At 39.5% G+C, this 22,428-nt stretch overlaps 1 protein-coding gene across 8 annotated transcripts in view; it reads right to left on the bottom strand.

Moving 5' to 3' along the window:
* LOC121297194 (nuclear receptor corepressor 2-like) overlaps positions 1–19,999 on the bottom strand; it is a 127,817-nt gene extending 107,818 nt beyond the window's left edge. For all 8 annotated transcript variants that reach the window (XM_041223320.1, XM_041223326.1, XM_041223327.1 and 5 more), the window contains exon 1: positions 19,545–19,999. The gene's annotated coding sequence lies outside the window, so the exon portion shown is untranslated. The remainder of the gene's footprint in view (positions 1–19,544) is intronic.
* Between the last annotated feature and the right edge of the window lie 2,429 nt (positions 20,000–22,428).

The raw sequence follows: 22,428 nt of genomic DNA, 5'->3' as shown, positions 1-22,428 counted from the left end.
TTTTCTAATCTCATACGCGCCGGGTGACACAGCATTGCGTGGTGGAAGGTAATCAGCTGGTAACAGACACAAGATCATTCAACACTCGCTAATGTTTAACTTTGCTAAGCTTATACCTTCAGGACAGTGCCTGATGAAAACACGCTTTGAACTTGTGCCTACTTTTTGCCTATGTACTGCAATAGCTGGTGCTGCTTCTCTGGATCAGCTAAAGCAAGAGTAATCTCTTCAAGCAATTTAGAAATACACAGTGAGAAGGCAGCAGTTCATTGCATAACGGTGACAGGGTTTCAAAACACAGCAACTCCCCTTGTATTTAAATGAACATCTCTGGGAGTATATAAATGAAATTTGTAGAGTATGCGATACTCATACAGAACATGAATAAACAGTTACCTGAAGTTTTCAGAACGCTAACAAATTACTAAAAACACCCCTGACCACCCACCTCCCCCCCTCCCTCTAAAAAACACCATCAAATATTTAACAGCACTTGAACTTCATTTAAGTCACAGTCACCCAAGAATGTAGCCCCCTGTCAAACTGGATGAAGCTCATCCCTAGATCCTCATTAGGGAGGGCTGCCTCACTCTGTTACAATTGCTGCTATGAACTACACTCTAAGGAGTAAGTTCATTGACTGGGTGTCTAGAGAGTATGCTGCAAACTGTGTTGATGCTCAGTGAGGTAACAGGGCACAGAAAACCAACTTTTTCACTTTTAAACATTTTCCATCTGTCGCACGTTTTTTCTCCACTTTCTTTTCATATCCCTCAATTGTCGCTTTCTCCAGTTAAATAAATAAATAAATTAACGGCCAGAACCCCTTATTTGAATGACCTTTCCTGGTAACTTAACCCATATGTGTGTTAACCCTCGGGAACATAGAGAAACCCTTTCAATTATGCTGCAGCACGTAGGCTATGAAGTGCACAATGCACAAGATCTGTATTTGGACAGAGTGCAATGAATGAATAAATACAGCAAGCAGGATTCCAAATTAAGTTCTTGAAGAAATCTGTAGAACAATCGACTGTGTCCAAATTACTGGATTGCACTATTTTAACAGTTCTGGTAAGCAGGAACCAGCAAAGTGGAACATTTAATTTCCTCATTTGAAAATAAAAAAAAAAGGAAATAAGGAACCTGTGATAATGGTTCTTGTGTTGTTAAGAAAATGAGTTTCAAAGCCTTGGTTATTATCACTGCTTTAAAGGGATTCCAACTGAGTTGCACAAAAACTGCTGCAGGTTCACTGTAGGACTTTCTATTAGAAAACAAGAAACAAACTGAACAGCCCTGTGGAGAGTTCACAGGGTCCCACACTAACTACTTTAGGGCCCTGTGAAATCCATGCTGCGGAGAACACAGATGGAATCACGGAATTAAAAAAAAATGGAATTAGGCACCCAAGGACATTACCACAAAAATCAGTTTAAGCAAACATATATATAAAATGACATTGAAATAGCTCAGTGTTTGTAAGACAAGAAGCTTCAAGAAACGCATGAAAAAACTACTTTTTGCATCTCTCAGCCACCATGCACAGCCATGATTTTTAACTGTAAAAGGGAGCTGCCCCTCGTGCCACTTCACTTGCTAGCTACCGTTAGCACTGTGGGAAAACGACTACCTATAATTTACTCTGTACAGATAGTACTGTAATGACTACTGCAGAATGTAGGGTCTAGTTGCTGCATTTTTCTCCAAAGTTCTCAGGGAGATATTACTAAGTGCATTTTTAATAAATTAGAATAAATCAATGTTTAGACTTACTTACAGTTTGTCATTAATTATTAATGAAAACATAAAATCTATTTTGAAATGTTATAGTTCAGCTTGTGTTAAAGAAAAAAGAAAGCCTACATTGATTATTTTTTAAATTTACAATGTTCCTAGTTTGTTTCTATTACAAAATGCCAAACTGTACCCTTTTTTTCTGAAAGGTTTTTGATTAAAACCGTTTAGAAAGGTTTTTTCATGCATTTCTAGCGTCATCATTGCTGTCAATGTATCAAACATTTGTGGCTATAAAAACTAACAAATTCCAGATTTTTAAAACCGAAAAACCCGGAGAAAAAAATAAATAAAGGGCGCTACTAACTGTTGTTCAATTTTAACGAATCCGATTTCCCTGTGCTGGTACTGGCTAGTCTAAAGTGCTTTGCTTTCGCTGGATAGCACCAATTACTCTGGGCTGGCTGGCTGGCGTGTGCCCACTCATGCAGAACGAATGCACTGGATCATTCTGCGATTCCAATCAGAGGCACAGCGGACTCTCCAGTGCTGGTACACACTTACCTTCTGGCTTCTCTCTGAGGTCACACATTACACTGAAGAGGCTTCAAAAGCACCAAGTAGAGCACAGCACAGTAAGTTCCTTCTAGTGTTTAAGACATTTATTATACAGTGAAAACCCTTTCAAATCGTGCTTGTATTGCCTTCATTTTGATCGCATAAAAGCTGTGCGTTTTGCAATAGCTGAACAGCAGCATGACACTCTGTGGTTCACTCAGTTATCCAGTCACTCTACTAAGCATTTTTTTTTTTTTTTTATTAATTACAATTAAAAGAAATATTAGATTGACAATAAAACCACAACAAATACCGTGTATGACCTGCTGTTGCAATACTATTAAATAATCACACAAATTATTGTAGACTGTATACAGTAAACAGAGTAAACATTACTTTTGAACAACTGAAACACTTACTGAATGGCAGTCTATGATAGGCTACAATTAATGGTACATTTAAGAACAGTGGATCTTTAGTCACAAAAGTTATTGTACGTTTTAGACAGCCACTAGCAATTACAATGGTTGTCATAAAGTATTGAGTATGTTAACTTGCCTGTATATGAACACCATTTTCACTGAGCCCCTTGTTCATTACGAGATGATTTGCCTGTGTATAAAATGTTTATTTCCTTAGCGGTGAATAATACGAAATATATTCCAATGCATGAATTACTCCACTAAACCTGGCCATCTCCACCCAGTCCAGCAGTTAATACTTTGTGTTTTCAGAGAGGAAGTCAGCCTTGAACTCTAGGCCTAGCCAGTAAATAAACTGCCAGTAACCCCAGCAAACCAAAGGCTGTTTGAAATCGCTCTTTGCACACAGTATTACATCAGCTATACACAACTGGAACCTATTTGGAACTCCAACTAAGCTCTTTACAAATTTCCTGTCGTTTCCAAAAAAGGTCGCTGAAAGGTTAAGCTGGTAACTGCAATCCACTGTCGAGGGAAGCGAGGGTAAACAGCGACGCGGCCAAGTTACCAGTTTGACATACACACAAAAACTTTAAAGGCGAAGTGCATGACTGACAACAGAGAGTGTGCTCCACAATCAACACCGCCCACATGAAGTGACAGTGGACAGCCTCTAAACTGTGGGTAGTCTCAGGGTGGGCTAAATGATTACAAGATGTTCGTTAACTCAGTCAATCCCAGCGAGCGACAGCAGTGACCCAGCCACTGATCCATCACACTAACACATTGCCTCTCAGCCTAACATGTACAGTAATACTAGACTGCAGCACAGGCGGATATTTTAAATACTCCAAATGGTTAAACTCAGGGAACGAAAGAGGCTCCCGTTCCACTTACGGTACACGTAACAAACCAACTAATAGGCCAGTACTATTAGTAGGATAAACTTGAATAGTAAAATTCTAAAACCACACCAAAATTTGCCCCAAATTGGATGATTATTTAACTTACTCCACACTCCAGGGGTTTAACAAAAAACAAAACAAATAAACATGTGCTACCTATACAGTATGCAGCTACAGTAAAAATCTATGTAGGGCACCCACATTTCCTCTCCGAATCAATTTTTTTCACAAATAAAAACAAAACAAAGGCTCACCGCAGTGCTTCTCGCTGTGGGGGATGGGTGGCAGTGTGACGTTTCACTACACAGTACTGCCAGACAGATATCATTTATACCTCTCATCTCCCAGGCAGTGCGCTTTAACAACACACCAGGGAGACAAGACTGGTCAGCACCATTACACACACTACCAGACACTGCAATAGGAAAAACACAGCTCGAAAAACCAACCAAAAAGTCTTTCTTATGAAGAGTTCATCTACAACTACATGTAAACCTTCCAAAAATTATGCTTTTTTTCCTCCAAAAAGTTATATTAAGCAGTGTGGAAATCTGTTTTAAGAGTAACAAATGCGATTGATATTAACCAGTGTGTGTGTATGTGTGTGCGTGTGTGCTGAACTACCAAAGTGATGTTATCTGGACACTTCAACGTGGTAATATTAGCAAAGAGTTGGACCAGTATTAAGTAGGTTTGACAGTATTTTCCTTTTAAAAACAGCATTTAAAAAAAATTAAATAAAATATTAGTGCCATTTGGACCAAATATCTAATAGAACTGTCTCTGCCGGAGTAAAGAGTCTGAAAACATGATCTGAAGCACTGCTGATTAATGAGCTGACATAATCACAGTTGCTTACTGAAAGACAGAGGAGGCAATTGCCAAAGATGTGCCACTGTGGTCCCACCGAGCCGAGCTTCGGATTATGGAAAATAGACAGCAAGCTAATAATGTAAATGATCGCATGCAACAAGATGTATTTCACATTAAATAAACCATTCCGGCTTCAAATAAACATGAACTTCTTTCTAAACGAGCAATTTCCTGCACAGATTAGTCTCCACTATGTGATTTGCACATTCCACAGCCCGACCGCCTCCCAGTTTCCATTTCAGCTTCCTTAGTTACTCTGCTAATGAGTTTCACACTCTGAACCTCATTGCCAGGTCAGGGGAGGAGTCTGCATGATAAACCGCCACTGTTCTGTGAGTGTACATATTGCACTTCACATAGAACCTCACTGCCAGGTCAGGGGAGGAGTCTGCAAGATAACCCACCACTGTTCAGCAAGAGTACATATTGCACTTCACATAGAACCTCACTGCCAGGTCAGGGGAGGAGTCTGCAAGATAACCCACCACTGTTCAGCGAGAGTACATATTGCACTTCACATAGAACCTCACTGCCAGGTCAGGGGAGGAGTCTGCAAGATAACCCACCACTGTTCAGTGAGTGTACATATTGCACTTCACATAGAACCTCATTGCCAGGTCAGGGGAGGAGTCTGCAAAAATGTATTGACAGTCATACTCAAATCAAGTCAAATAGTGTCCTGGAACTAACCAATGACAGAAACACGGCAACAGAAAGAGATCAACAAAGCAAACTACTGTATGAATGCAAAATGTTGATGACTTTATAAAAACAAAAAAAGAAGATGCAAATTTGTAGTCATTTAATTGTTAACATGTTATGTATATACTGTATCTGGTCAAATTGAATGGATGTCATTACAGAACAGAGAAATAATGCAGGCTACAGTATAAAGCAACTGTGTTTTTTTCTTCTGACGTTTTTTCTTTTTTTTTATTGAAATCAGCCCAGGGAGAGCTAACCCTTGCTTTTGTCACAAGACGTGAGGTGTAGAACTCAGTGAAAGGCTGAAATCTCAGGACCACAGGCAAAGGTGAAAGGAGACGACTGCAGGCATGGCTTTCTGGAGTTGAGAGAGAGATGGACTCGTTGACCAGGCTGCAGCGTGACACCCACACAACATGACACCTCTTCAGGAATGGCAAGACGTGACCGTCAAGCATGGGGGCCAGACAGCTTTCACACATTCAGACTAAAACACAAATGCAGGGTTTGAGGAAAATGGCAACAGCTAAAGGTAAACGTCCTGACGGGCTGAACTGTCTACAGAGTGGTGGCATGGGGATTTCCACCTCTGCACTGCAGTCACAACACATCAATCCTACAATAAAAGTACAAGAGAGCCAGATATTTTTAGCCGACAGTCGTAACCTATAACAAGTTCTACTGCTCTCCATCTAAAGAAATAATGATGTTAACCTTGCTCTTAAGAGATAGAACCCAACTGTGGATCACAGCATTTTTTGGCTGGTAGAATAGAGGGGGTTGGTTCTGAAAATACTTAAACTGCTAATGACACCTGAGCCAGTAAATCCACTTCAAGCTTGCTTTACTGTAAAATCCTTCCAGAATAATCTAAAACAGCAGCGCACTTGACTTCCCCAATTTGTTCCAGCTGCATACAGTCCGCCAATACACCGGGTGGACCGTCTAATGCTACCGGATCAGTAAATCCTTGAGAAATAACAGGCCAATACACAAAGGAGATAGCCTACACTAACAGGGCGTCCCTGTGATACATAGAACCTGTTCTAATTTCCTGACTGGAAAACTGTGTGGATTACATAAATCCACTCCTCCCGCTGGAAAGCCAAGAGGGTATGCTTTTATTCCCAGCGCTGGCAGCGAGTAATAATTCCTGGTAACCATGGCAATACTGGCCTACTGTCAGTAGACACTTACGGGTTGCAATCTATCACTTGGGCCCTTTTTACTTTTCTGCTCAGCAACTCCAGGGTGATCTTCCGAGTAACAGACTCATATTCTCTTTTTTTTTTTTTTAAGAAGTTGCTTTGTGTCAACAAAGGACTTTCTGTACTGAAGCACTGTATTGTAGCATTACAAAACAATATAGGAGGTAATAAATATAATCTCACCAACTAGGATAGTTTACTCTGGCGAGAGACGATGGATTGTCGCACAGGAAAGCCAAAATGACGATTAATATCGATGTTTATTTTAGAAATAATTTACAGGTTTTTTTTTTTTTTAATCTTTATTTTTCAATTCAAGCAGAGAATGAGTGAAACTGACCTTTACGCTTTATGTCACAAAACTTCTCATTTAGCAAAACCCATTTATCACAGCGGAGCGACATTTAAAAATGTGTCTCTAATAAACCGTAGTAAACGCAGCATATAAAAGTGTATTACACAGACCTTTATAGAATTAAATTTACGAGTAAAAATAATATGCACAGAACAAAACATTAGACAGTTGAACAGAACAAACTTGCAATTACTATTCGGAGTCTGAGCTCCCCCCTCTCCTGCTTAGCACAGCCGGACTCAGAGTCAAGGCAGACGGCCCCACCTCGTCCTGCCGCAGAGACTTCAGCAGTCAGCAGGGTATTCTGCACAATATTCATCAAGAGTTTTTCTCTTACTCCCCATTTTCAAATCAAACTACTAACTGTCACTGTATACCTAAAGCAAAAGCTTGCGTGCACCTTAACCAGCTAATTTCAAAGTAGGCGCTTTCAATGACAGGCGCTGTAGCTGGCAAATGACAGCATTCTAGCACCGCTTCAGTCAACAAGATCTGTCAGAGCAGGGTGGAAATACAGTACTAACGCACCACTGAGATGACTGACAGCGACCCCCAGCCATTCAGAGCTGAACGGAGACGGGACAGACAGCAAGCAAAACAACTACACAAACTAGAGAGGATTTCTAAATGATTATTTTTGGTAAGAAAAAAAAATTAGGGAGTGGTTTTAGCGACATTTATCATATATAAATTTATTTTAGTTGAACTGGTTATTCAAAGTTTAACCGATTAATAACGCATATATACAACACATATATATATATATATATATGTATATATATTATATATATATATATATATATATATACACACACATACACACACACACACACACACACACACTTCAACTGAATAAGTAAGCACTTCTATCTTCAAACAATAAACAAGTACAGTTCAAGTACAGTTTTAGTTTGGAAATGAAGGATATGCTGTTCGGCTTCTCAGTTTTTCTATACGATTAACACATCCATATCAGAAGAAGCCCCAACTAAACCACAGGAAAGTGCTGGAATACAATGTTAGCTCCTTTACTGTTGAATTTCCTGCTTCAAGGAGAAAGTCGATATTCTGAACAGTGCCCCAGTCATTCAGTGCACAGATTTACATACAGTACTCCTCATCATAACTACTTAGTGTTGAAATCTATAAAAGGTTTTTAATAGCCTCAAGACATCATTGACTCAAAGCAAAATAATTAAAATTCCTTCAGTGTTGAGAACAATGGCTTAATATAATCATTTTCTCCTGTAGTACTTGAGATGCAGATAAGGAGGAGAAGTATTGTACACATGTCCAGCCAACAGTTTACATGGCAAAAGATTGGCACTTACAGTATTCACAACCTCATTGGAGTTTTAGTTAATTTGGTTAAATTGCAAGGGGGCAGATTATGGTGCAACAATCTTGCAATTCTGCATCCTGAAACTAAAAAAATGAATGAAGGTACAGTAATAAAAACACTGCATGAACTTTTTGATGGAAGCAAGCAGCTCTGAGGCCCTCTTTGGATTTAGATCAAAACAGGGTAGGGGGCTGCAAGTAAAAACAAGAAGGCTTTGACAAGAGCAGACCACTTTCTATACTGACATTTACTTCATATTTGCTTTGCCTTTCTCTACAGTATTTAGAGAAGTGTAACTTTGAGCTAGATGTAGCGCACCTGACCCAAGCCAATGAAGCGTAGCTTTCTAATCTCATATCAAAGCCTAGAGAGGCTCAAACGATTTCTGTACACGTGATGTCTTGCTACCTCATGAGCACAGCAGTAGTTCAGTATCCTGGAACACAACCTCTATTAAAACTGTGTGGCAGATAAACTGATAAGGATGATCTTGACCCACAAACAGTCAGTTTTAGATGCAATTCACCCCAACACAACTGCTTGTCTAAATATGGCTTCCTGCCACCAGCAGTCGATTTGTTATCTGAGTATCTACATACATTACAGCAATAACATTTAGTGAAGCACAGCGACCCTGAAGAACACATTTACTGGAAATTCATTCGCTCGAGAAACCCCAAACGCGTCCCTCCCTCCCCCAAAGAGAGCAAACAGGAAGCAGTTAACATTTCTGTTAATAAAGCCATAATAAAATATCAGGAAGGAGCAGGCGTTAACAGAAAAAAAATACACACAAAAGGTGCAAGACCCTTCTCTGTGCTGAAATACAGAAGACATCTGCAAGTGACTTCTTAATCAGAATTCTATATGTGGGTCACAAAAAAAAAAAAAACTGCTTGAAATGTATTCAGCAAAAATTCACACGTTTGTTTATATTACAAATGTATAAATGACTGCATCAGAAAGATACCGTGCGAAGGAAACCAATGCATAAATGATGTCTGAAATAAACAGCACACTGATTAGCGTTTATCTTCTTTCTTTAATGGGTAATTTGATGGGGTATGGTTTTGGAACAAACTGAATATCAGTTTCATTTTATTTTCGAATATTCAAACCAATGCTCCCGTTCAGGTACCAAGCGCTAATGTTAATGTTGTTCGTCGCCATGCCCAATTAGATGCAGACATGCACAGAAAACGCATCAGCCGTCAAAACGACCTCCGATAGGCCAGGCATCATAAGCTACGGCCATGAGTGGCGGCTTAAGCCTCCTATTAACCCAACCCCCAATATGTGCCTTGCCGGTGATAACAACACCCACAAGCTATCAATCTGCTTGACATGCCAGAACGTCATCTGTGCAGTCAGGCCCCTAACAAATAAGACTGCAGGTCTGTCTAGCCATCAGATTCCATTAACCCTGAGGTCAGGAACTATTCATTGAAAAGAGCCGACTGTTGTCCACCCCCGTCTTAATGAGTTGCTCAGTTTGACGATAAATCCTTTGACTGCTGGGTGCTGTAAAGAGAAATGCATTAGGGACAGGTCAGTGGCGAAGGGGGGGGGGGGATATCACAGCTTTCTCCCTCATGTACATTCATTAAACTGTGATTCCTGAGAATGGCCAGGTGATACACCGCACAGTAAATATTTCCTAGGCTGCTGGGATTTTGCAAAAGAAAAATAAATAAATAAATTAGAGCTGTGGCATAGTCTGTACTGCAATAAGAATCCCACTGCTGAAAACTGTAAAATCCAGTTAAGAGCACATGGAATGTATTGCAAGCCTCCAGACAAATATGCAAAACCCTGCCAGGCCAGTGAACTGAAGCGGTGCTATTTGGAAAGTCCAATACTACAGATAAAATTACAGGGCTGTATTAAATCAGAGGTTCCCTACCTTATAACGTAATGAGAAAAATATTGCTTGTTTTAACATCCGCTACTTGAGTCAGAAGCAAGAGTCCCCTGCCTTGACAAAACTGTATATCAAAACTCATTGCAAAAATGCCAGCAATGAGCTGCATACTATTATTATTATTATAGGAGCACCGAGGCGTAGGCGTCAGTTGTCAGATTTCAATGGGGATAGTGGCAGGTTCTCTTATCTGACAATTACTGTATGTTTTCATAAACTGTGATCAAAAGTAGTGATAAAGTTATAAACCAGAAACAACTCAAAACAAAAGTTTCTCCTCCACAATTCCCCCCCCCCCCATTACTGGCACACTACGGTCTCATACAGGGTTTGAAAAAGAAGCATTTTAAAATGGAGCTTCTCATTTTAACCCCAAATAAAATGTCTTGTCCCTCCACATACCGTATCAAAACGGCTAAATTCAATCTGCTTTGAAGGCTTGCAATTCACTGGTCTCTCCTTTTCACCGTACCACGCCCTGAAAGATTGCAATTTAAGGTTGGGTTTATTAAACACAGTACCTGGGTTCAAACCTCTACCACACAAATCTCACTACCCTAACCAGATTAACTAGAATACTGCAGAAGTCAAGAGTTGAGTTCACTTTAGAGGTATAAAGTGCATTCCTTCTTGAGCACTCAATTTATTTAAGGATTAAGAAGCTTCCCCTTTTAAAACGATCACATTCCTGCACAAATATCACGTCCGTCTGACGAACCGGCCATTCAATTCAGGAAGCAGAAAAAGTCAATCTGGCAGGGTAGCGAGACTGCAGTACAGTAGCTGCAAGAACGTGGCTCTCGAGGTAATAAAACCACGGCCGTGCCTCCTGCTGAGCTGCAGCGAAGCACACCAGGCAAAGAGATGCTAAACAAACAAAAGCAATCAAATCACTAATTATAGTACCGGCTGTCATTAGGAGAACACTTCTGAGAAGGGGCCGTGTCCTTGTCTTCACTGACATACAGGACTAGTCACTCTCCAAATAGTGTACCGAATGCAAATATATCTTGGTTGCATGCTTTTCAAATAATTAGGGTGGGGGAAGATTTCTTCGTTAGTTGTTTAGTCTCTCTTTTCAGATCATTTAAATATTTATAGAAAAGTTCCTTTTATAATATATTGAGTTACAATGAAGAAACAGCTTGCAACTACTGATTCTTGACTTCTTTTAAATGTGCACAGCAACGATCTTCCTCCATTAGAAGCTGCTCTCTATCAACCCCAGTCCTTTGCTGTTCATGTCCTATAAACTCATTCCCCTGCATTTCATTTTGGTGGGGGTGAGCACAAAGAACACCGCCTCCCCACTGCCCAAGAGCAACAAATCCATTCACATCAGCAGATACATGCAACACACTATACAATGTATACTATACAATGTAATGTGTGGCAATTACTGTACTGTAGGTGTATTTAAGCCCAGACTTGTTCTGTACAATGGTTATGAAAACAACAAAAAAAAAAAAAGGAAATTGGCTGGAACTCTTTTCCATCTATTTTCAAATACTCAAACGCGAAACAGAGCGAGGGCTGCTTGCTAGAATAGTGTAACCCATATTATTCAGTCACAGAATGGAAATTAACAGCACTAGGGGAGGAAGATTTAGTTAGTTGCTTACAGCATGTATTCAGTTCTAGCAAGGGTGATTTTTTTTTTTTTTTTTTTTTACAATGGATAACAACAGCCCTTTCAAGTGGCGGTTCCAATTAAATATGACTTCACTAGAAGTTCAGTGGCTCACACGATAGCCGCTCATCCTTTGCTGTCCACTGTAGCACCACGCCACTAGACCACACCACTGGGTGGCTGGGAAGCTTTAACATGCATTCTGGCAAGCAGCACTCACACTGTGTTCTTGGCCTGAATGAACTGCACTGGCTGCATGCCACAGACCTTATCTGCAGTTTTCTAGAGTTTCAACATATCCCATTGCTAACTTCATACATTAAAACTTGTACTTCCACCCCATTTCTTACCTGGTTATAAGAGTATAGGCTCTTGTTATAAGACACACTGAGATGTTACTGTAGTGCTCCACACAAAAAGCAAAACCGTATCACAGTACCACAGGTTTTTAATCTAGATATCTTGGAATGCAAAACCTCTGTTCATTTGTATCCTTCTTTCATCCACTGAAACATGAACCTCCCAATTTCTATTTAGTTGTTTGTGGCTACAACAGTATAATATTCTGCCCATCAGCACTGTCAATATAACCTGAAGATGTTAATTAGGTCGTAATGAAATGGATGCAATGCTGCAGCAAAGGAGTTATTTTAACTCCGATTTGAAGATAACCAATACCCATTGGTTAATCCAGACAGTTAAACTGTTTGCAATAAATACCACACAATTGACTCGGCTCCAAACTGTGGACGGGGCTGTGAGGAAAGACATGCTGTAACTAAATGTGATAAACACATCTGATATGGTTCAACTCTTGTACGACAAGAGACTACGGAAATATAGCTTTTTTATTAAAATGTTGCCTTAAACTCATAGTAAAACAGGAATATGTCAAACTGCCTGAAATATAGTAAGTTACAGGGCATTGTTAGTCAGTTAGGTGGGTGTAAATTCAAGGTTTGTACAACCAAGGTTTTACTGTAGCTTTTAAAGCTTTTTAATCAGCTACCCCTATAAAAAGGCAAATTGAGTGGCTTCTCCTCTTGCTTATGGGTGTCACGACATGACAACAGCCTTACCGAGAGTCTACTAATATCATCGCCAATGAACAATTATACCAACCTGCAGCCAAATGGTCCTAACCGGTTTCATAACTCAATAAGACTGTAAAGTTAGTGCATCTCCTCTACAGTACAGTGCCTTTGCCAGCACACAAACCTAATGCCTGGATGCCTGTCTTTATGCAGAACAGATTACCTGTAAGCTGCTTCCATCACTGAGCACAAACTGGCATATGTTCTAGGATGCTAGATATTGCTGCAACAGTTGTGGTGAAAACAAAAACATCTCGCTTCAGGTTTTCAGGGTCTGTTGTTCCCTTTCATTAGAGTAGGTCCATTTCCTGTTAAACACCTTGGCAATAACAGACGAAAGCCTTCTTTTTCCTTTTTGATCAGCATAGCTTGCAAGGGCACAGGAGTCTGAATGTTGCCTTATCAGCGTTGAAGCTCAACGGGCGATGTCTGCTTAAAGTCCCTCTGATGCTGCCAAGTTCCTGTACCCTGGAGGCAAGGGTGCAGCCTAGGGAGTCTCGTTGAGTGCCGGGCCACTAGGCGTCCCTGAAGCATGAACAGGCGAACCATCCCCAGAAGATTCCACTCCTCGACCCTGCAGGAGCACAGAGGCCAATGCAGCACTTCCTGTTGGCCCCAAGCCAAGATCGTCAACTTGGCACAACCAGGATTCAAACCATGCCTGCATGACTCAACCAGGATTCAAACCATGCCAGCATGAATCAACCAGCACCCCAGGCGCCAGTGACTGACAATCACTTTGACACAGTAGAGCAGAACCAAGCAGCAACAGTGCTATACTTAATTTTGCAAAGTTTTCTTCATCCACTTCACACATGATGTCTTGCAACAATACAATGACGGTGCTAATTTTACACAAATGCATTTGTTTTATTCCAGTCAGTAAATATCAGCAGTGCTGTAAATTTGTAAATCATTTAAGTGAATTTCAATGCAGTGGGAAACTAACTTTCCTTATAAAGCTGAACCCGCCTGGGTCATTTAAATACAGAGATGAAAATGAACCTCATCATGCAGAGACCGTCACATTACGAGAGATACCTTATCATCCATTATGAGCTGCGAGGGGATTCATTTCAGTCATTTAAAAAATGAATCAAAACAGACTAATGCAGACAGCTTATTATCGGCTCAATAGATGTTCATTTGTATACAATATAAACTGGCATATACTGGTTTAAATGTCTTCTTTAACAATTGCATCATCAGGCTTCTATAAATAAAAATGTGGAATATGAGAAATGTTGGGAGAACAACAATCAAGGCTTGGTAGGATCTCTGGTGGGCATTAACCTGGTCTGAGCTACAAGGGCTGATTAATGCAATCCCATGTGTTTCCTACAGCCCAGCTGACAAGGAATTCAAGCGGCTTACTGACTTTGTAACCACCCTGTGTCATTCACATGAAGCATTCGAAACAGATCTTGACACGAGGGAACAAATCTCATAATGGAAAATTGCTTTTAGAAAAGGAGGAGCAGGTTTACAAATCGCTGGAAAAGTACCAAAACTGCAACTGCTATTGCCATCCTGCAACGCTGGAAACTCTGCATCAAGTCTGCAGCATCTGCACCATCCACAAAGGGGCTCCTGTATTTCAGAACTCCTGAAACCCTTTCTGTTAGAATCGCTGTGGCTGCTTGGCAACAGCTTCAGAAACCCATCCAGTTCATTCATGAGGGGTCATTGTGGGTTCCAAAAATACAAAGGACATTGAAGAATAAAGTCTGCAAATTAAAAGAATACAATTGTTTGTATCTTAATATATTCTCCGGGGCGTTTGAGACCCTAATTAGCATTAATCTTGGACTCTCTGATGTCAAAACTGGGAATCTAGTCCTAGACTATTGCTAATCAGGGTCTGTAAAACCAGGCACTGAAGTTCAGCATATCTTGTTGAGATGCCTCAAGCACATCTGACAATCTAAAAACCTTTTAATATCCAGGCAGTTGACCTTTTTGAACATAATTCTGACAGTCTGTATTTCACAAGCAAACACTTTCGGTTCTCTCAGCATACAGTTCCTCTGAAAATCGAAATCCGTCTGTAATGGAACTTTTCAGCCTGAGCAAGCAGTAATGCAGAGGAACGCGTCTCCCTGGAGAGCTGCAAGAACCCTCCTCACTCCCCTCCAGCCACCACGCCCCGGCCCTACTTCTGGCCACGCATTAACAACACATTCTATTATCGGAACTGCTGCTGGCCACAATAAATACACTGTTTTTTTCAAAGCCTCCCCCTTCCACCCTATTCACATAATTACTCTCATTCCTCTTTGTCGTGTCCTCAGGTGACCTTTCAATTAGATGCACCTATATTTATTCATTCATGTTTTTTTAGGAAGCAAATAAACACTGCACGTCCTTTTCCAGTCATACTGACAGGACTATATTATTTGTGGTGAGTTACACTACTGTATGAAACATGATGGTAAAAATGTTTCAGAGGTTGCTGACTTACTGGTATGATCAATTACAGACATAAGTTATACAACTCAGCATAAAACACTAACATGCCATTCAGCTGTTACTACTGTATTAATGCTGCTTTGTTAACCCTATATTAAACAGACTGCTGCTGTTATTACTAAGAATGCCATACAAGGCGATAATCTGAATGGAAATCCTGCTTATCTGCATTTTGCAAGATAAGAATACTGTACTCTAGCCTAGTGCATGCTTTTGGCAGGATTTCTGGCACTGTATCTGGGCAGAGCAGAACCCTGAGTCACATTCAGCACCGTAGCACAATGGAATCAGAATTCACTGGGCTTTCACATTACAGCCCTATCGCTTCTAGAGAGACACGGGAGGGAAAGACTGTGGAAACAGCAGAGCTCCCAGGAGGAATGACAAGATTGCGTGACTTGTTTTGATGGGCTTTCGCTGCATCGTGGGGCACGATCAATACAACGTCACGCTGTTACACAAAAGCACAGTGTTTTGCGTGCAATGCACTTCAAAGTGTAAAACCTGCACAGAGATCTCATTACTACAGACAGTGTAGAAAAAGACATGCTCGCTCTAGGGAACTGAGACTAAAAGACCTTTAAGGTGGCCATTAAAGAAGTGGCCTGTTTTACAGCAGCGTATCCCATGAACGCTCAGTAAACCTTTCACAATGCCAGCAAATGTCACCTCGCCTGTTACCAATATGTCATGCTGAAAGGTCAATATACAGAATTTATTTTCATATCTGGGAAAGGCCTAGCTCTAAAAAAATAAACTGCTGTATGCTGAGAGATTTAAACCTAATGATGCTCAGGCTCAGACAATATGTAATAAACACAGTACAGTTATGCAGTCTATGCAAGCCTGTTTATTTACCAATTTAGATATATGCTTTAGAACTATTTCACATCATAAGACCAGATCAGGATTAATGCACCAGGTTTGATTATATTGCACTGGTAATTAACCCCCTGCTGCTGAAGGTCTTTGTGGGAGCGGGTCTGTCTGGTGCACCTTTTGCATTTGCCTCTTTCAAGGAAATGGAAGCCAATGTTCCTGCGGATAAAAATCTTGAAATCGTTGTCAACAAACTGTGGATTTTTTTTATTATTATTCATTTTCCAATTTCCTCCCAATTTGGAACGTCCAATTATTATTCGACCTGACTCATCACTGCAACCTCCGAACTAACTCTGGAGACACAAAGAACAGCACTTACGTCCTCTGCATAAATCTGGATTTATTCATCCTTTAAAAGACAGAGACTGGGATCTCAGTCCAAGTGATCCAATCTCATTAATAGTGGAAGATGTCTATTAGCTCATATCCTGTGCACCTCCTTACTGTCACCACCCATCTGCAACCTTTGTCAAAGTAAAATTTGCTTGGATTTTAGTTTAAAATAGATCAGTTCCTATTCACACCACAAGAATGCTAAACATCAATCTGAACATTCCTGGAACAAATATTTTAATTTTAACTAAAAATCCACAACGACTGCAATGGCCTTCCTTTGGGAAACCACTACAGTATGTCAATCTCTCGTATGTCATAACCCAACAAAATGAGCCGCCCATCACACCAAGCTTAATATCAGACTAAATACAGATAATCTCCCAGGAGCTTCCTTAGATTACTGATAATACAAATGCCATCATTTCAATGGATGATATTCCTTATAATCAGAGTACCAATGTAATGAACAGTGCTGATGAACTGCATTCATTTAATGTCAGTAAAGTGGTAGCAAGAAGTATTGACACCTAACATTTCAGATACTCAATCACCTAACTGCCTGTCATTTAAAAGTGCTGGTAAATGTGTCAACTTAATGACAGTTTACCAGCCTTGCTGCAATTTGCAATTACACATATACAAATAAATGTGAACATAGCTGCATAAAAAAAAAAGATAATTTGAAGCCAAGGTAAAAAATGTTTTAAGGTTTTGCCTATTTAAAATGCTTGCAGCACTGTCAAACTTGGCAGCGCAAAGTCCTCAGATTCCTGTCACAATATACTGTACCACTAACCCTTTTAGCACTGCTAAATAATCTATATGACCAGAACTGCAATATCAGCTAATGCATTCCAAAAATGATTTTCCTCTCTTGAGCTGAAACTGCAAAAAGCTTGCAGCTCTCTCTCTCAGCACCTGACTCTGTTGGACATGGGTTTATTAATACCGTCCAGCACTTAAAAGACCGGCAGCCACCCAAAAGGGAATGCATTTTCACTGAAGGCCTCTTTCTATTCAGATGAATACATTTCATTTAAACAGTCATTGGCTTAAAACACACACAATTTTGTTGACGGGAGGAAAGATTTCTAGGCAAGGTAATTAGATCGTTCCAGTCATGCTGCGTATATGGCCTACAACTAAATACTAGAGAGGTTTATCAAAATTAACATGATCGATTGCAATAGACAGATGTGGGCGTCAATAAATCACATGGTTAAAGATGCAGACTCCCCTTTGTGGACAGCAGTAACTTGAACAGTAAGCAAACAGTCAGATGCATATTCATTATGCCAATATACTAAAGCTACAGTAGCATCTTCTGGAGTCTGAATGAGAAACGCTGTGTGCAATGCAGGCAGGTACAAACTGCAAAGCACTAGATTGCATTCTAAAGCATCAATTACACTTCCCTTATTTTTAACATTGAAAATAATACCAAGGAAACCAGATAACCAAAGGTATGTCTAGGTGGCAACAAGCCCTAGGGTGAGGGTGTAGGCCTCTAAATTTGCTTGCTTTTTTAACACGCGTAAATTAACACGCGTGAGTTTTAAAAAAATAAATAACTAAAATATCAGTCACAAGGTTCTGAGTTTGTTTTAAGAAAAAAAAAAAAAAAAAAAAAAAAAAAACACGTGAATTAATCAATTGAATTGGCTCATGAAAAACATAGTATAAACAGATGGGTTTTTTTTTTTTTTCTAAAACCGCCCTATGCAAAACTTTACAACAGTAATTCTTCCCGCTCGTATTACTTCGGGTGAAGTGAATTCACAAAACAAACAAAAAATATCCCACAAGTGGTGTTAGGCAAACCACTGGTTGACACTATATCTTTACTTTATTAGTGTGAATCCCACTCCCCAAGTCAGATTTGTCGTTATAAAATGTATTTGCATGTATTTCATGCAGAAAAAAAACACCTTATAGGCAAAACTACTGATAGTGTATTATATTGCAATTTAATTGCAATTAGTAGTACAAAAATGCCGCCCTGCTGGTCGCTGACCCGCCCCACCAATGCAGCTGAAAACCTGACAATAGCATACAAATTTCGGTACGGTAACCAAACTTCTAGCTACACAGTATGCGTATGACAACTGTCCCATTTCACGTTTTAAAAGCTATCGCACCCCAATCAATTTCCAACACCCCCGACCCCACACTAATTTAACGTACATTTTACTTTCAAAAATTGAAAAGTATGCAGCCCAATGAGTATTAAATGACTGCGTAGATATTTTAGCTGTTTTTATTCATCTATTTGCCATGCAATTGTCTAAAACTAAAACTCAAATTCACAGTGAACAGTTTTATTTTTTAATTGTATTGATAATACAGAAAAAAATATGTATGATTCAACACAAATTATGTGTTTGTTGCGTTTTGATTTCCTTAATCACAACCCTACAGTTGAAGGGAATCAGTCTGGGTGTCACTGTTTTTGCCTTTAGACTGACCTTCCACTCCGCGTTGAAAAAACAACACAGGACCATTGTGGGAATATAGTGTGAAGATCAGATAACGTGAATGCTGCTGTGTTGAGCCCCGGCGTCAGCAATAACACATACAAATAACATCGTGAAATACAACCAAGCACATGACCAAAGTGGCTTACCACATTTTTTGCAAAAACTATTTTAGAAAAAACACGGCGTCATTCCTACCAGTCAAAGTTATCATCAAAACGAAAATGCAAAGTTTGTATTACAAAACACTATTCAACAATAAACTTTTTTTTTTTTTTTTTTTTTTGGAACAATGACCATCCTTTTGTTTATTTTTTATTTTTATTTTTTTGTAGATAAAGGTCGGTTGATCACTTACTTGACAAGTTAACTGAAACGACTGAAGTTTGAGTTTGTAATAAAAATCTCTTCATTTGCAAGCCATTTTAAATTAACAACACGTCCTGCGAAAACAATAAACAATACTAAAAGACATGCACCCCATGTTGCGTTGTTATTTGCTTACACTTAACTGTGTATAGTAAATAAATCCTTAGTCTGCGATTAAGTGGAATGAACAGTACATTACTGACACAAGACTATCAGGGGAAAAGAGGTCACTGGCCGTTTAAAAGTATATTGTTTCCGCCTTACCTTACTAAATCCGACAAGGAGTTCTCATTTTGCAAAGTCTGCGTTAACAAAGCTCCCCAAACAAGTGGCCACCACGACTGTCCTATATCAAGATTTCTTGGCACCAGGAGTCAGTATTCTTTTGTGACAGTAATCCAGAGATTAACGTGTTTCTCTGCTTCTTCCTCTTCTAAAATGCCTGCCTGTGCTGTGCTGTGCTTTTCTCTCTCTCCTTCTCTCGAGATCCAGCTTTCCCAGTACTCTCTTTCTCTCTCGCTCGCTCTCTTTCTCTCCCTCACTCACTCGCCCGGTCTATGTGAATAACTTTGTGATCATGCTGGGTTTTGTTGTTGTTGTTGTTGTTGCTTTGGTTTTCTTTTTTGCCTCTTTGCAGCCCCTGACTGAAATATACAGTGGAAGATTGATGGCCCTGTTCCAACAGTATTGCAAGACAACACTACCAGACACAGCGTTTCCCCTCTGTGTTCTTCTTAAAGGCGCAGTACACCCCCTAGCACGACTCACAGAAACATGTGTCGTTAGACTACACAGTTTTGTAAATATCGCCACATTTCCCTGCTGGATGATTGTGCAAATGCGGTTGCAATTACATTTGTTAAACAGGCCAGAGACGCGATTATGCAATATATAAATATAATATAATATAATGGGTTTTTGGCAACCAAATACGCTTTTGTTTGTGAACTGCAATCCGAGTTCAAATGTACTGGCATATATTTTATACATTACATACTAGCTAATATGGTTTTGTGCAAATAAATAAATAAAATAAATTATATATATATATATATATATATATATATATATATATATATATATATATATATATAATATGATATATGATATGTTATATATTGCATATCTATATATATATAGCCAGGACTGGTATACTATGCAGGCAAAAAACATAAGACCCCATCCACCGGTACCTGCTCCTGCCGTGAAACCCCGACTCTTTGTACAAACACGGAAACACTACACCCGGTACCTGCTCCTGCAGTGAAACCCGACTCTTTCGTACAGCGGTATAGACTCTATGTTTCAAAGCGGGAGGTCACTAATCCGCCTGGGAGAAGCCCCTGCCTGCGCGGGAGCCGACATTTGCCACAATACTTAGAATTTGCATGTCGAATTATCACGCAGCTGTCTGCCCCCATCCCTTTATCTTGATTATTTGGTTTAATGCAAATACAGTATAAAGAAGTATGCCAATAAATACAAAAGTTGATATTGCTTCTTGGTAGCTAAATACTGCAGGTTAGTGGTAAAGCTGCAAGAAAAAAAAAGAACATAAGGTATGATTGTCAAGTCATGTTTATCATTTCCTTAGCTTAACCTTGATCAGTGATAGTGGCTTCCTTCTTTGTATTACCTTGGGAGATTGCTTGATGAATTCCACATCACAACGCTAGAGGTTCAGTTGTATGGACTGCATGAAATATTTAGAACATCTCTCACTGAATATTTAAAAGCCTGCAAAGTAAAGCAGACCACAAACTGTTCAGTGAGGAGTGCTCCCCAGAGAGCATCTTATTTTAGCTATGTACTCCAGATGTGCAAGCTTGTTGTGCAGAGAAGCGTTTGGATAAGGGTTACTTGGTAGAGTTCGTTGACCCTCAGCCCACACCCACAACCACAATGTACGAGTCATACAACAGTAGGTGCATGTAACAGCTTTTGTGTTTAGTTAATGGGCAAGGCCGCCAATGAAGGTCTTCTGGTTGCTCCTTCAACAGTATTCTGTTTGAATTATCTTTGTGCATTCTTGTAGATTATAGAGCCCACGTGCTGTGGTGCTTTCTATTTGTGTGGTGGAGCCCCTTTCAATTAATTCGTCATCTCACCACTACAGTCCTCTCCACCCTTACGGTGCCTTCCTTCCTGTCATAACCAACCAGCTGCATCTCCTGATGACTGATAGGGTGACACGCTTTGACCCCAAAGAAACTGTGCAATGATCTGAGAACTGCAAGTTTCACAAACTACCTGAAAGGAAAGTATGCAAACCAAGAGTTTTAAAAATGAGACACCCTATTTATAGGTGACTAAAATCAAGTGACTCTTTTAAGGTGTTATTTTTAAGTATCATTTTATAGCACAATGAGACCCCTGGTGGGCAAACGTTGCAAATCCTCTATTGATTCCATTCTGAGTGCTCAGTTAAATGTCGGGCAAAATCAAATCCTATAATCAAAATCTTTACAAATAAAGTTTTACACTTTTTATATAATTCCAATCCAAAGAAAATACTGTAAAGACACAATAAAGATTCTGATCATTAGTTAAATATCAGCGATTTAAAATAGCATAATTAACAATGCTTTTGACACAATTTTGGTGTGCCTGCAGATTTAACCATAATTTAAAAATAAATAAAATAATATTCAGGGGAAGACACTTATCAGGTAAAACCACAGAATCAAAACCCCTACTGTAAGTATTTTTTTAGTTCCTGTTTTTATTTAATCCAGTCTGTTGGTTCTGTGGGAAACCTCATCTTAAAAAATAAATAAATCTAATACAATTTTAGTAATCAGGTTTTCCAAAAGAAACAATTTGTGGTAATGTCTGCATTAGCAGTACTGTTACACATGATACTGGGCCAGGCAGTCCATGTACCCTTCAAACGGCAAACATAAACACATTTGTGGTCTGATTGTGTTACCAGTCATTGAAAAGCAATGTAGAAGGATGCTATTTCCAGAAGTGGCAGTCTTTTTGAAAGATCATACAATATCCCAAACTTTTTTTTTTTTTTTTTTTTTTTTTTTTACAAGTCACTTCATTTCCTAGTGAAATACATTTTTTTATAACCTCAAATATTACTGTAATGCCTACAGTGCAAGACTGCATAAAAATGTAGATGTGTTCTACAGTGCTTGTC

The sequence above is a fragment of the Polyodon spathula genome, chromosome 22, assembly GCF_017654505.1.
Source record: "Polyodon spathula isolate WHYD16114869_AA chromosome 22, ASM1765450v1, whole genome shotgun sequence".
In the NCBI taxonomy this organism is placed as follows: Eukaryota; Metazoa; Chordata; class Actinopteri; order Acipenseriformes; family Polyodontidae; genus Polyodon; species Polyodon spathula.
This window is presented reverse-complemented; position numbering and strand designations above follow the sequence as displayed.